This window comes from Curcuma longa, chromosome 2, assembly GCF_044706935.1.
Source record: "Curcuma longa cultivar G26 ecotype Majalengka, Jawa Barat chromosome 2, ITB_CL_G26_1.1, whole genome shotgun sequence".
Lineage (NCBI taxonomy): Eukaryota > Viridiplantae > Streptophyta > Magnoliopsida > Zingiberales > Zingiberaceae > Curcuma > Curcuma longa.
Window position 1 is genome coordinate 15,857,576 of NC_133862.1, and position 15,206 is coordinate 15,872,781.

General features: G+C 35.2%; 1 long non-coding RNA gene across 1 annotated transcript; it reads right to left on the bottom strand.

The window, feature by feature from the left end:
* Nucleotides 1-630: 630 nt before the first annotated feature.
* LOC141822369 (uncharacterized) lies at nt 631-2,721 on the bottom strand. The gene is made up of 5 exons (XR_012601252.1): nt 2,532-2,721; nt 2,325-2,435; nt 2,188-2,254; nt 1,981-2,085; nt 631-1,462 (listed from the first exon to the last, which is right to left on the bottom strand). It is a non-coding gene; the product is annotated as an uncharacterized LOC141822369 (long non-coding RNA).
* Between the last annotated feature and the right edge of the window lie 12,485 nt (nt 2,722-15,206).

Here is a 15,206-nt window from a genome sequence, read left to right on the forward strand (position 1 = left end):
AGAACAGATTAACTAGGTTAAAAACTAGGGTTAGTGGTTAGATTTCCTTCCCTTTTGGTTCAGAATAAAGGACAGGGGAGAGTGGTGAATGAACGGCTCCAATGGCACAGAACAGAAGCAATGGCACCACTATAATCGAAGCACACCAACATGGATGGAAGAACGCCGCCGGAGATGGCCAATTCCGGCGAGCTCAAGTCGGGGAAGACCACAAGCTTCGGTCGCTGCTCAGCTCTCTCCCTGCTGCAAAACACACACAAGATTAGAACCAAAACAGAGACTTACCTTGCATCCTCGCACTACAAAAAAATAAGGATTTTACGATGAATTTTTTGGACGAATAATTTTCGTCGCCAATCAGCAATGAATTTTGGGATGAATCCGATCCCATCGCCAATCTGCAACAAAATTTGCGATGAAAAAAATATTAGTTGCCAATTTAGCAACTCAATAACTTCGTCGTAGAATTCGTTGCAAAAAAGAATTCGTTGCTAAATTCTTCGTAAATTTGCAACAAATAATTTATTCATCGCAAATTGGCGACGAAAGATTTTTCATTGCGGAAAAAGACGCCATATCGCCCAATTTTGGCGACGAATCGATGCACATGATGCACATATGCATGATGCAACTGCCCCACTCACTACAGCACTCGTGCAAGCATCTGAGGCTGGGATGGCCGGCATCTGAGGATCAGTACTCCGCGCCCTACAACAAAGTAGTCCGGTGATCCAAATCAGGGATCAGAGCCCCGCGTCCGGGTGATCCCGTAGCTGTGATAAGCTACAAATCCTATAGCCGATATCTGTCCTCTAATACTCGTCCTGGACTGCGTACACTGCCATACAGTCTATGAGTACCACCCCGGAGCGGTGTCGAGTCAAATCATCGGCACGGCTGCGTACACTGCCATACAGCCGTCGACTGCGTACACTGCCATACAGTCGCCATCACCATGATGGAAATAGGGTATAATAACCACCTATGTAGATATACAACTAAGTCATCTACCATCACGATAAACCCACTCCAATGGGATTTACAATCGTTATCATGCATCATGATGAGATGCTCAATCATATCAACCAGCACCTACTGTACTACTCAATATACGTAGGTATATGTCATGATGATCTCAGGTATCATAAAGAAAGGAGCATACCAATGATGATCACAAAGGTCATATCAAGGAAGGAAACAATAAGCATGAATAATAATCCAAGACCAATCGACATAAGGTCAAGCATGATATAACCAGAATAATAACAAAGTATCGAATCATCATGGGCATGAATGGAATCAGTAAGCAACTCAACAGATACAGGAACAAGGTACATGCACTGAAATAAAGTACGAACTGTATTGACCAAATACAGTAAAATCACCCACCTGATGTATCGAAGATAAAACTAGAACCCCCTGAACCCTCGTATATATCCAACTCTAAATATCACTCAGGGTCCTGCAAATACAATAATAATATCCTAAATACCAGAATATATCAAACAACCCTAATTTATATTTTAAGGGTTAATTTAATTCCATCTTGTTAATCTAACTCAGGTTAGACTAATCAAACCCTTAGATTGATATTAACAAGGTTTAACTAATCAATCAATTAGTTGTACTAATCGAATAGATCAATACAACTAACCTCAAGTTTAATCAAACCTAAGCTAATCAATCAACCTTAGGTTAGACTAATCCAATCTTTAGGTTGATACTAATAGGAATTAACCAATTAATTAATTAATTTCATTAATCCATTAATATAGTTAATTCCCTAGTTACTCAACCCTAAGTTAACTCACGTTAGATTTAATAGGTATTAACCCAACCAAACCAATAATAATAGAGCAAGAATCCTATAAGCCTCGGTTCAAAGGTTTACCTCCGATCAAGAAATAGCTTAACCGAATTTAAACCTTACCTCCAAATTGGATTCTACCCAATAACCCAAATCGAATCAAGCCTACTTACCTCAGCTAGATCCGCCCCTTTTTGGTTGCCCTAGATCCAGCTCATCAGATCCAAGCAACGAGGAGTACGTGCTCCGACCTCCTCTTCTTGATCAGAAACCAACTCCTACAAAATTATAACCATCCAACATCAATCAATAGTATCCGGCACCATCAAAATACCCTCTAATTCCAAAGCTAATCACAGCAACCAGATTAGCATCTTTACCTCAATTTATGTGTCTTAGATCTGTTCCTCTCCACAGCTACACCTTGCGGCCGCAACCCAAAGACAGCTTCAACCAAATCAATTCACCTCACGGAGCTGTGGAAAGAACAATCCATATCAAGAACAAGAAGACTTACCACAAATCCGGATGAATGCCTTAGAACTCTTGGTTTTAGGTACCCTAGCCAAGCTTAACACCCCTCACCGCCGTCCGATCAAGATCCCTTCCAAAATCAACTCAAACCGGACTATGAAGGCACCAATATCTCAAAATCCAAATAGATCTAGGAAATCCATAAGAGAAATCATCAAATCTATAGAAATCCCTAGCAATCTCCACTTACCCGATTGGTTCCTTCTTCCGGCTTGCAGCCGCCACCACTCGCGTTCCCAGTCACCACCGGAGATTCACAACCCCAACAACAAGCTCCGGTCGCAAATATTCCACCTTCGCCTTGGCACGACGACGTCCGCGTCGGAGAGGAACGGAGCCGGCAGCGTCACAATCGGGGAGAACGAAGAACCGCAGCTTCGCGTGATGAAGAAGAAACAAGGAGAATCGCGATCTGGGGTTCCACAGTACCAGCTTAATGTTTCCTTAACGGGTCGGATTCTAATCCCATAACCCTATAACCACTAATCCTATATGAACTTTAATTGGGCTGGGTTCTATTTGGGCTTATGGGATAATAGGCTTAATTAGCTTACTCAATTAACCCTTTAACTGAGCCCAACTACTTAATTAAATCTAATTAAGTATAATTAACTCCAATTAACTTTAATCATCACCAATTAGGGTTAAATTATTTACAATTAACCTCTAAAAGTTTCGATATTTTACAGTGCTGAACTCTGATGGATGCGGTCAGACAGGGATTTTGGCAGAGCGAACCACCCACGCCGGAGCTCACTGCTGTAGGTGCGATGGCCACCATCGTCGGAGCGAATCATGCACAGCGGCTAGCTTCATGGACGCTGGCTGCAGCTCTATGGCTGATCGGAGAGGAAGATGGAGGTAGTGGAGCGCGCGACGGGGCTTAGAATCGTGGCGGCGATGAGGAAGATGTACAGTGCTTGCGATTTTGGGAAGCACTATAGCTTCCCAAATCGCGAGTGAGCGCCCTTTCACTCTGAACCGATCGAACCCTTTTATTCGCGCAATCCTGAACCGAGCCGCTGCCTTATACCGGACCCCAATTGATTGAACCAGTTATTTGGATTGGATTGAATCAAATGATTTGGGTTGGAATGATTGATTTAGGTTGAACCTAATTGACTGAATCAGCATTTAATTGAATCAAAACTTGAACCGACTCGTATTGAACCAAATCCAATTTGAGCCAAAATTTAATTCTGGTTGAGCCAAATTGAATTCGATTGAAGCCCAACTTGAATCAGAATTGAATTTTCTTTCAAATTGGACCTCTAAATATTGTTTTTTCATCTCTAATTTCCTGTAAAAAATTAAATACACAAATTAATATCCATAAATTTCCATAAATTAATAAAAAACTAGAATAACTATAAAAAATTCATCCAACATAAATATCAGCCCAAAAATCTAATATATTGACAAGAAATATGGTCAAAATAGCCCAATCTAACCCTAATTTACCCTATAAAATGCTACTTATCAAATCCCCCACACTTATTCTTTCATGTCTCGTGAAAGTAAACTACTATACATTATTTTTCACCCTAGCAATATCAATCAAATTATAAAAGTTGCAACAATAAGTTAAATAAGAGTGTCAAATTCTAAAATCCAAGCAATCCAGATCTCAATTCTCACATAGATCAACAAAATAATAATTTCAATCCACTCTAAATAAATTGAGAATGATGACCAAAAACCTCACAGGATAATGAATGTGGTCGCTCATCCTCATAATCATGTAAATAGTGGATCTCTCTCAAGCTACTCATGGGTCATGCACTACCATAGGCTTGCTCCTCTTCTAATCTCCACCACTATCATATGCATAAAGTTGCAAAATTCATAAAGGTTTATTAACAATACAAAGGAATAATGAATAAATGAATAAGGAATAAGGGAAAGAAAATAATGTATGTAAGGAGAAAATGAAACAATAATAGAATACAAGTGGAAGAAATGGGAAAATGATATACTTCATAGATGAGTCAATGAAAATCATGCCCAGTAGATATAAAACCAAGCTAGTGTGGGGTGAGCTAATAGTAAGAAAACAACTTCCTATTCCTCTCCTATACTCTAAAATATCTCCAATAAAGCTCCTAGTAGAAGAAATAAAAGTTATTAAAAACTCACTACCAACTATCCCTAATAAATATCACCAACTCAAACTCTTATTTTTATTTTTATTTTTTATTTTTTTTCTCAAAAAGAATCAAACTTTTTTTCACTTTTTTTTCCATTTTTTTTTTACACATTCTTTTTTTCTTTTTTTTTTTGAATCTTTTTTCAATAGAACAGATTTTTTTTTTGTTTTTTTTTTTTTGAACCTAACTAAAAATGAACAAAAGAAAAAAATAAAATACAAAAAAAAAAATGAAAACCTATCTACAACCAAAATGATAGTTTGTCAATGGTGAACTCCTAATCACACCCCCACACTTAAACTTTTGTCCTGTCCCGGGCAAAATCTCATCTCAGCATTCAAGGTTCCCAAATCCAAGGAAAAGAGTGAAAGAGATGGTAAGGAAAAGAAATGCATATAAGAGATGAATTATTCGATAACCTATACTATCAAAAAGAATGAAAGAATAAAGAATAAAGGAATAACCTTCATGAAATTATGCAACCTCATGGTAATGTGACCTCGACAGAATCAGAGCAAGTTCTAGAGTAACATTTACCACAAGTGCCACACAACAAATAAATCAATAAGGCTCAGTCCTCACTAGGTATAAACAAGTCATCATCTCAACTATTCAAGGTAGAATCCATCACTAAGTTGTATCCTCATGCAATCCAAGAACTCTTTCATGTCTATGAACCTCTAAAACTCAACAAACTTAGATAACTAAGTTATCACAATTCCTAAGATGATTGAGTCATGCAGGGAAAAAATTTATTGTGAAAGAATGATAAATAAATAAATATACACATCCTAAACTACATTATTAAAATATATACACATCCTAAACTAAGAAAGAATGATAAACAAATGTACACATCCTAAACTAACCAAGCAATGTAATATGTACAAACAAATAAAACAAATAATAATGAATAATTATACACATCCTACCAAACAAAAAGAATAAAATTATACACATCCTACTAAACAGAAAAATAAACTATACACATCCTATTAACAAAAAAGAAACAAAAGAAAATAAAGCAAGTATATACAAAAACAAGTTGAGATAGGAAAACTCCCCTTTCATCGGGAAAATGGATTGTTGCAAAAGTGAGATCCTTGATCCTTAATTGCCCTGGGTACTCAACTCTGCAAACTCTGATCAGTTCAACAAATGAGGAAAGTGATCCTAGGGACATTGCCTGCAGTGCAACTCCCTACACTTTCATGTACTTCCCCAATATAAAAAAGCACAGATAAGTCATAGTGTCACTAAAAATCAACAACATCCACCAAGTAATTAGAATCATAAGAATTAAATAATTACAAATGAATAAATGAATGAATGAATAAATAAATAAATAGAAAATGCACAGATAAATAAACAAATGAAATGAATAAAGAAACAACAACACCACTATACAATCTAAAATATACAAACATCATATGAGTCCCCAGCAACGACGCCAAAATTTTGATGTGGGTGTGTTTTGGGATGTTTTATTTTCTTTATTTGTTTCCCTTATTTGTTGTCACTCACACCCATCAAAATTAATTATTTATTTACCAAACTCCTAACTATCGCCTTAAGTAGTATAGAGAGGTCCGAGTCGTCTCTCATGGACTCAATGATAGAAGTTATCCTAGACATTTGGTGCGGGGTATTTATTTGTTGACTTTATTCATTCCTATCTACATGATCCATTTATTAACCCAAAAGAATATTAATCATAATTAAATCTTACAACCTATGATACATCCCTATTTACATTAACATACAACATGGATTCCAAATTAATACAACATGTAAAAACATACAACATAATTCCATTAATGCATTATACAACAATTATCATATACAACACTCAATCCTACAAATTACCAACATAATCACATACACTCCATTAATCATATACAACTAAGAACATGAGAACAATATAAAACATCTATCAACAATTGATACAAACTAAAACACTGTACAAAAACATCTAACAACAATTCACATAAGCTAAAACATGATCACCATAACTAACACATATATATACAACAAATTACACAAATTATACATCCTATACACGAATTAATTATACAACTTGTTACATGCTCAATGGCTTATTTTATTAATACAAATCATGCTATACAACACAACACCACATCATGCTATACAACCGGTCTACTCCAAAACAGCTTGAACATGTTCACAACATTCACCACAACATCAAGAGCTCAATACAACATAAAGAATTCATTATACAAATCAATCTATATGACATCAACGACACAGTTCCAACAACTATACTTCAATACACATCTTCTAAGCTAAAACCATAACCAAGCAACAAGATATTCAATCATCCCAAAATTAGATAACAAGCATGCTCAAGTTTCCCATTTCAAACATTAACCCGAAGACTACACATTAGACGTAAAACTTCCACAAAATAATCCTCACATCTCAAACAACTTCATACCTTTTTCCAAATTCCAAATTCATTTAACCACAACCACACACAACCGAACAAACCATTATTTGAACCAAACATCAACAATTAACAATCAACATAAACTGAATTCCACATTACCATTCCAATTCAACAATTACAGTATTAACAACATGTGTTCATGAATTCAACTTAACAATCATTCAACACGTTAATTACCAGCAAGGAAAATAACAAATGGGGGTATTTTGATTTAAATCAGCTAACAACTAACCAAAATAACAACAGAATTAAGCTAAGTTAGAATTAGGGTTAGGGTTAGGTTTCCTTCCCATTCGGTTCGGAACAAAGGACAGGGGAGGGAATGCGGAAGTGGCCTGATAGCCCTGAATCAGCTCATAGGAGAGGAGACTAGCTCCAATTAAATCGATTCACACCAACATGGACGGAAGAGTGATGAGTTAGGATTTTTATGCACTTTATCGATTCACTTTTGGGTTCTTGCATGAAAATAAATTGCTTAATGATTTAATTTGATTATATTTGTGCTATATTGTATAATTTAAGGTTTGATTATAATTTCCATGATTTAATGCCAAATTTTACATTAATTGTGTTTAATCGATTGTAGGGCTCAAATTAGACCAAGATCAAGCTCAACCATGATCGAATAAAGCCAAGATTGACCCAATTGATCGATCCAACTTCATGAATCAAGACTCAAGTGCAATTAGGATGGATCCCATACGGATTGGAGCCAATTTGAAGCTAAATTGAGTGAATTTGATTGAAACAGGCTAACCTGGATCAAACTTAAGTCAACTGAACCATGTGCTACAGTACCCTTGCTTTAACAAGAAAACTATCGTAACCCAAAAATAACGATTACTATAGCAGTACTGTAGCACTACGCTCCGTCTCCTTTCTTCTTCATTTTTTCTTCATTTTTCTTCATTTTATTTGTGTTTTTTTAGAGAGGCTCGGATTTCTTCCTTCTATGTTGATTTCTGGATTCTAGAGGGCAACCACAATCTATTTTCGACGTTAATCGAGGGTGGTTTCATCCGGTGAGGGTTTCACCGGAGGGGATTGTGCCGCCACCATTTCCAGCTGAGTTCTTCAAATTTAATCAACTGGAGCAATCAAGATCGTAAGGAGGGGGGGGGGGTTCTCCAAGGGTCCTTGAAGGTTTTCGAGCATCGCATTGCAAGCAATTTGGAGGAGTTTAGCTAGATTTTTAGAATCGGGATTGACTTTGTTTGGCGCAGCAAGGAGGGTTTCTGATGCCACATTGCTTGGAGTTGATTCAGAGCAAGCTGAGTTTGGATTGAGAGGAGCTATTCTGGGATTTTTGATTGTATATTGGATCTTGTGTGACGACAAGATTGAAATCGATGGATGGAAGAATCTGAGCTACCCTATTTTTAGCCTAGTTTATGTAGTTGCTGTAGTTTCTTAATATTATTTTTGAATTTGTTAAACATTGCTATTTTAGACTTTTAAATCCAATATGTTTAGTTATAATCATCAGTTGTGTAGTTTGCTTGATAGGTTTTGGTGATTGAGTCATCTGATTTTGATTGGAGCTGATACCTTTAATTTTTGAAATTCCCTATTCTGTGCCATTCTGCCATTTACTATTCCATATCATTTTTCCTTGTTTGCATTTCAGACGACATTGTTTCAATGTTACATTCCAAATTCTGAACTTTAGGTGTTAGCAAATTGCATCCGATTAGTTTGTTTTGAATTGAGATTAGCTATCTTAACTTGCATTTAGGTTTTTGATTTGTTTACTATTACCATCCATGTGTTGAGTTCATGATGCTTTGCATTAGGGTTCAACCATCAATAGATTTGAATGTTGAATCCCTACAATCTGAGGAAATTGAATCTACATTTTATAATTAGGGATGGCTTGTTTCATGGTTGGATGCATATGTTTGGTATTTTAAATTATGTTGCATTTCTAGATTAGGAGATAATTTGGTTTCAATTGCATTTTCCTTAATCCATTAAATTTTGAAATTACATTTCATTCCTAAAACCCCAAAACCCATTTACATTTGGAAAACCCAAAAAGAACGACACGCAAGCTCGATTTAAATGATTTTCTATTAGCCCTTGGAAAAATACGACTCGAGGCCCCTATACTTCACTTAATTGTATTCATTGTGGGTTTTCAGTAATTAAATCAATTTGCAACTCTAATCATGACACATCAATTCTAGGGCTGTCAAATTTTGGCGCTGTTGTCGGAGAGAACTAGTAGAAATTGTTTGATTTGAGCTTGTGCACATTCTCATTTTTTTATTGTTGCTTTGATTATTGTTGGGTTCTAAAATGTACAAAAATTCATTTTATCAACAATCACATTCTCAACAATTTCAACAAAAAAATTTTTATTTGCAGGAACCTTATCAAGGTTTTCAGCAATAATTTCAAGGTGGGCAATCTCAAAATCAAATCCAACAGCCTTATCATGGTTTTCAACAAGTTGATCCACAATTTCAGCCTCAATTTCAAAATTTTTAGCATCCTTATCAACCACAACAGCAATTTCAACAAAACTACAAGAATTTTCAGCCACAAATTCAAAATTCACAACCTCAATTCCATAGATTCCAACAACAATTTTAGCAGCTATTTCATGATTTTGAGCAGCCAATTCAAGGTTTCCAAAATTAGAGTTTTCAAGATAATTTTTCCCAACAACCTACATCGGGCCTTCATGGAAATTTTCAGCATCAAAATCAATCAATTCAAACCCCAAATCAGTTCCAACATCAACAACTTCAAAATGGACACATTTCACAAAATTTCCATAGCCTACTTCTTCATTTCAAACTCAACAAAAGCTACATTCAAATCAAGGCATCTATGGGAGTTCTAGTGGGCTCATTCAACAACTACAAAAGCTTGAGGAGAGACTACAACAAAGTTCGCAACAACAAGAAACAAATCAGCAATTTCAATAACTTTTTAGGAATGACACTGCTATTCAAAACTTTGAAAACAGATGTGTCACATGACTACTATTATCAGTCAGCTTCAATCTGAAGGATTCATTCAATTACCTTCTCAAGAAATGTCAAATCCTGAAGAAAATTTTAGTGAAATAATTTTGGAGAGTGAGGAGTCTACTTCAAGTCCAAGCACTCAAAAATCAGATTCTCATGAAGAAATTCCAGCAATTCATTTTTCCATCCAAATCAGCTCTGAAATGGACTGTACAATAGTTAATGGTGAACAAAATTCAAGAGACACAGTGTCACAGGTTGATTTCAGTATGGATGATGTAGAGGTGGCATTGGCTATTGAGGAAGTTGATATGGAGCCTAGTCCTGATTTATTTTCAGTTGGAGACGATCACATGAGTGTAGGGAATGATACTGAGCCCCAGGGACCACCACACTTGATTGATGTAGCAGAGGACAGGTATGTGAGTGTAGGGGATTACAATGAGCCCCAAGGATCACCCATATATACTAAGTAGACACGATTGGAATTGAAGCATTTATCAGATCATTTGAAGAATTAATATTTGGAAGAAAATCAAAGCATACTAGTTATTATTGCCCAGGATTTAATGTCAGAGCAGGAAGAAAAATCATTGCAAGATCTAAGACAGCAAAGGAAAGTTATAGGGTGGACAGTGTATGATATGATTGGTGCTAATCCTACCATTTGCGTATATAGAATTTACTTGGAGGAAAATGTGAAATCAGTCAGAAAACCATAAAGGAGGCTAAAGATATTGATTTTTGATGTCGTGGAGAAAGATAAGTTGGTGCCTACAAGAATGAAAAATGCATGGATCTACAAGATTATTCTATACAAAGTAAGACATAAATTGATCAAAAGATTATGTCCACCGGCTCAAGAAATATTTTAAAGAACTAAAGGAGCTAGAGGTGGATGATGTGGACGTCATGGATGCTATCTACCCAACTTAAAGGGGAGTTTTTGCAACTTTACACTTTCTCTTCATTGTTAATATCATGTTTATTTTTTATTTTTCATTTTCAATTTTAAATTAGTAATAAAAAATCATTTTCATGAGCATTTTGGTTAGATAACTTATTGTGAATACCATTGCATGCATGGTTTAGGGTAAGGAATAAGTGTATCCCCCCTAGGACTTCTTTACATCATGTTGGAAGCATTTGAAAGTGAGTTAAATTTGATTGATTATTCTAGAAATTTAAGTCCATGGATGAACATTTTTGAACACTTGGATTACCCGTAGTGATGGAACCTAGAATGTTGAAATTGAGATAATGTGATTTTTCTACCTAGTGAGGTTAGCCATTTTGTGTGACGCACTTAGGTGATTGCCACTCTAGAACTTGTTTGTATTCTTTCAAGGCTATATTTTCTATGATGGGTCCACATTTATAAAGGTTTAAAAATTTCTCCCATAAACCATACAACTTCATGCTTCATCCATGTTTAACCATTTTTCTTTAACATTTTTCATCCCTATTTTTGGCTCAATTTTTATTTTCTGTTGGACATGGGTATTTTTGATTGTTATTAATGTGCCTTTGCCCGAGACAGTTAAAGAATTAAGTGTGGGGGAGGAGGTGTGAAATTTTGAAGAAAAAAAATTTTGAGAAAAGAATGAAAAGTGTGCCAAATTTGGATTGTTTGTGCCAATTTTGGGTTGTAGCAATGTGCCAATGAGAATTTTATTTGAAGCAAGTCAGATCTTCATTGTTATTGATGCTGTGATGATTTTTGTGTTGAGATTTGATGCTGTGAAAATTTTCAAGAAGAGTGTAGTTAGCAAGTGTCCAAGTTGTGAAAAGCAAGAATGACCAAAGGTGTAAATCAGTTATAACTCAGTTTAGTAACTGGATTTGGGCACAAAAAGGAGTCACAAAATGTTTAGAATGATAGTGAAAATGGTGGATTCAAAAGTGTAAGAATTGAGCTTGGGAACTAATGGAAAATCAAGTGTTACAATATTGTGCCAAAGCAAAGAACTAATGTGCCATTTTTGAATTTTGGAGTTTTAGTGGAGCAGTTTCAATGGCAATTGACTGAGCTATACTTCTAGAAATTCGTAAGATTGAGAAGCTATAGAATTCAGAAGTTTAGCTAAACTTTAAGCAATTTTATTGCTGAACAAAAAACTAAAAAATTAGGTTTGAACATAAAATTCAGAATTGTTAAAGCCCCAAACTGAATTGGTCTTGTAAGGTTGTTCTTGAACTGAAATTCTAGTTTCTGGAGGATCTAAAGTCTGGAAATAAGTCAAAGTCTTGAGGGTGAATCTTGCAGAGTTTTAAGATCTGGAAAATGATGAAAAAAAAGGAAAGGATAGAAGTATTACAAGAAATGACACAAATTGAGTTTTGCATGACCCTTAAATTCTGAAACTTTGGATTCATTTTTGATCATCTACAAACTGAATTCAACCATTTTATTTCAGTACTAAAGAAGAGTCATTATGGAGATTAACTTCTAGAAATTGATGAGGAATAAAATCTGAAAAAAAGGCTGGAAATCAAGGTGCAGAATTTTTAATGAAGCTGTTGAAAGAGTTCATTATTTCTGATCAGTTTATTTTCAACAAATCAATGGAAGCTTATTTGAAGAAGTAGGATTGGAATGCAAGAACTAGTGATGCAAAATCAGATCAGATCAGAATGAAAACAGAAAAAAAAACAAACAGAATTAAAACAGAGAAAAAAATCAGAATTTCAAAGAGAGTTTGTATCAAGTGCTCAAGTAGAGTATCAAGAATCTGATCAGCTGATGTACCACAGTAAAACCCACTTCCATTCAGTTACTTCCTAAACAATAAATTCAGATTCTAAACCTTCAAAATTGTTGCTACAACAGAAAAGAAAAAAAAAAGAAAAATAGTGAAAAAAAAAGAAAGCCATAATTGCAGTTTGATTTTTTCCAGCCGGATTTGCAATTTTTGAGGGACTGAAATGAATTCAAATTTCTTAGAAAATTGAAGGGTTATTAGCATTAGTAATCAAGCTTCAAGATGAAAAAAGAATGGAGGAAAAACAGCAAGAAACAAGAGAGAACAAGCAAAGTTTCAGATTGAATTTGAAGAATTTCTAGAATTGAATGTGCCAATGATACATTGAAATTTCAGATTTGTTTGAAGTGAATTTTAGTTTCTGATGATTGGTTGCTATTTGTTAGCTCTTGTGAAATCTAGATGTGAAAGAATTGGGCTTGATTTGAAAGGAAAACACAAAATGACACATTTGTGGTGATGTATTCAAGAAAAGAAAAAGAAATGAAGGAAAGTTTGTATCAAAGAGAGGAACCTCATGAGTTTAACTCATCCTTGGTTCATGGATTTGAAAAACACACTGAAACAAATGGAATACAAGAGAAATTAGGAAGGATAGCAAGGTTCATTGATAATATTTACTTATGCCCATGTCTACCACTTCATTTACTCTATCCTTGAAAACTTTTTTTCTCTTGAATATTTCTTTCTACATTTTCTAATTCTTTTGTCTCAGTAATTGCTTCCTTACATTTCCAATAAGCCTAATAGGTGTGGATTCCAAATCAAGAATGGTGGTGGAGAGTAGAGAACAAGCAAGCTTATGGGAGTGCATGAAACTTGAGTGCTTGAGTGAGCTCTACTTCACGTTAATCATGAATTAGAATTTAGGATGAGAGTCACTGAATTTATTTACTGAAAATAACCTCGTGAGATTTAGTGTGATATATTTATCTCAATTAATCATGAATGGTGAAACTTACTATGTGGTTAATCAAGTACAAGAGTCTAGTTCATGGGCTTAAGCTTTTGAGACTCTACAACTTTAGGTAATTTTCTTTTAATTGTTTCTAATTATGATTGAGAATGATCTAGGGGGTACGATCTTAGTTTATTTTGTTGACTTGAGCGAGACGCACAAGGGTAAGTGTGGGGGAATTTGATGAGTTAAGATTTTTATACACTTTATCGATTCAATTTTGGGTTCTTGCATGAAAATAAATTGCTTAATGATTTAATTTGATTATATTTGTGATATATTATATAATTTGGATGGTTTGATTATAATTTCTATGATTTAATGGTAATTTTGCATTAATTGAATTTAATCGATTGTTGGGCTCAAATTGGACCAAGATCGAGCTCAACCATGATCGAATCGAGCCAAGATTGACCCAATTGATCGATCCAACTTCATGAATCAAGACTCAAGTGTGATTAGGATGGAACCCTGAAAACCCTAAATTTTCAATGTGTCACGAGTAGGGTTGTAAATTAGAATTTATAAATTTATCGAAAATCCACAATTAATCCAAATAAATGAAGTATAGGGGCCTCGAGTCGTATTTTTCCAAGGACTAGTAGACAATTGTTTAATTCGAGCTTGGGTGTCATTCTTTTTGGGGTTTTCTATGAAAATGGAGGTTTTGGTATTTTTCGAATCAAATGTAAATTAAAATTCAGGAAACAAATGAAGAATGCAATTTATTAACCTAATGATGATGCATTAAACCAAAGTATCAAATAAACCTAAGATGCAATTCAAAATTCTATCAAAACCCTAACTATTTAAATCCTAAACCTAAATGCAATCTAAATGGAGTTCAATTCTATTGATTCGACAAAGTGAAACAAATCAAATGAAATTTGTTGAAACTAGATAGCTAAATCCTAAGGTGAAACCAAGCATTCATCTCGATTAATCTAGGTTGGCACGGAACAGTGCAATGGCATGTAACAGGAATCCGGATAGCAAACAGAAAATGGAAATCAGGAAGCTAAGCAAATTAACACTAGAACACACCCAAAACAAACTTAACTAAAAAGAGTATTTAACCACACGGATTCAATTTAAGAGTTGGATAGCAAATTCATTAACTACAAATGCAATTAGAACAAAAAAAACTTTAGAAATCAGAAATAGCAGAAACAGAAATGCAGTAACATATAAAATCATCCTCTTCTCCCTTCTTCGATTTTGTCTCCTCAACTGGGTGTCAAACCAGCTTCACTGATCCAATTGAAGTCTTCCCTTGGTCTCTTGAGTGTTTACTCGCTGCCCGACGTCTGAAAACCCTGGAAAAACCCTCTCCGGCACTGACAGAACCTTGCACGAGCCGATTTTGATTTAAAACCACCGGAGTACTCATCTTCACTTGTCCCGACCACTCTTTTGATGATATAGAATTACTCCACAATCCTCCGAGAACCCCCCAGATGATCGTGACTTCAGATTGAGCTGAGGATGGCCGAAATTCATGAAAATAGATTTTGATGCCGCCGGTAAAACCCTCACCGTCACGCCTCCTCCGG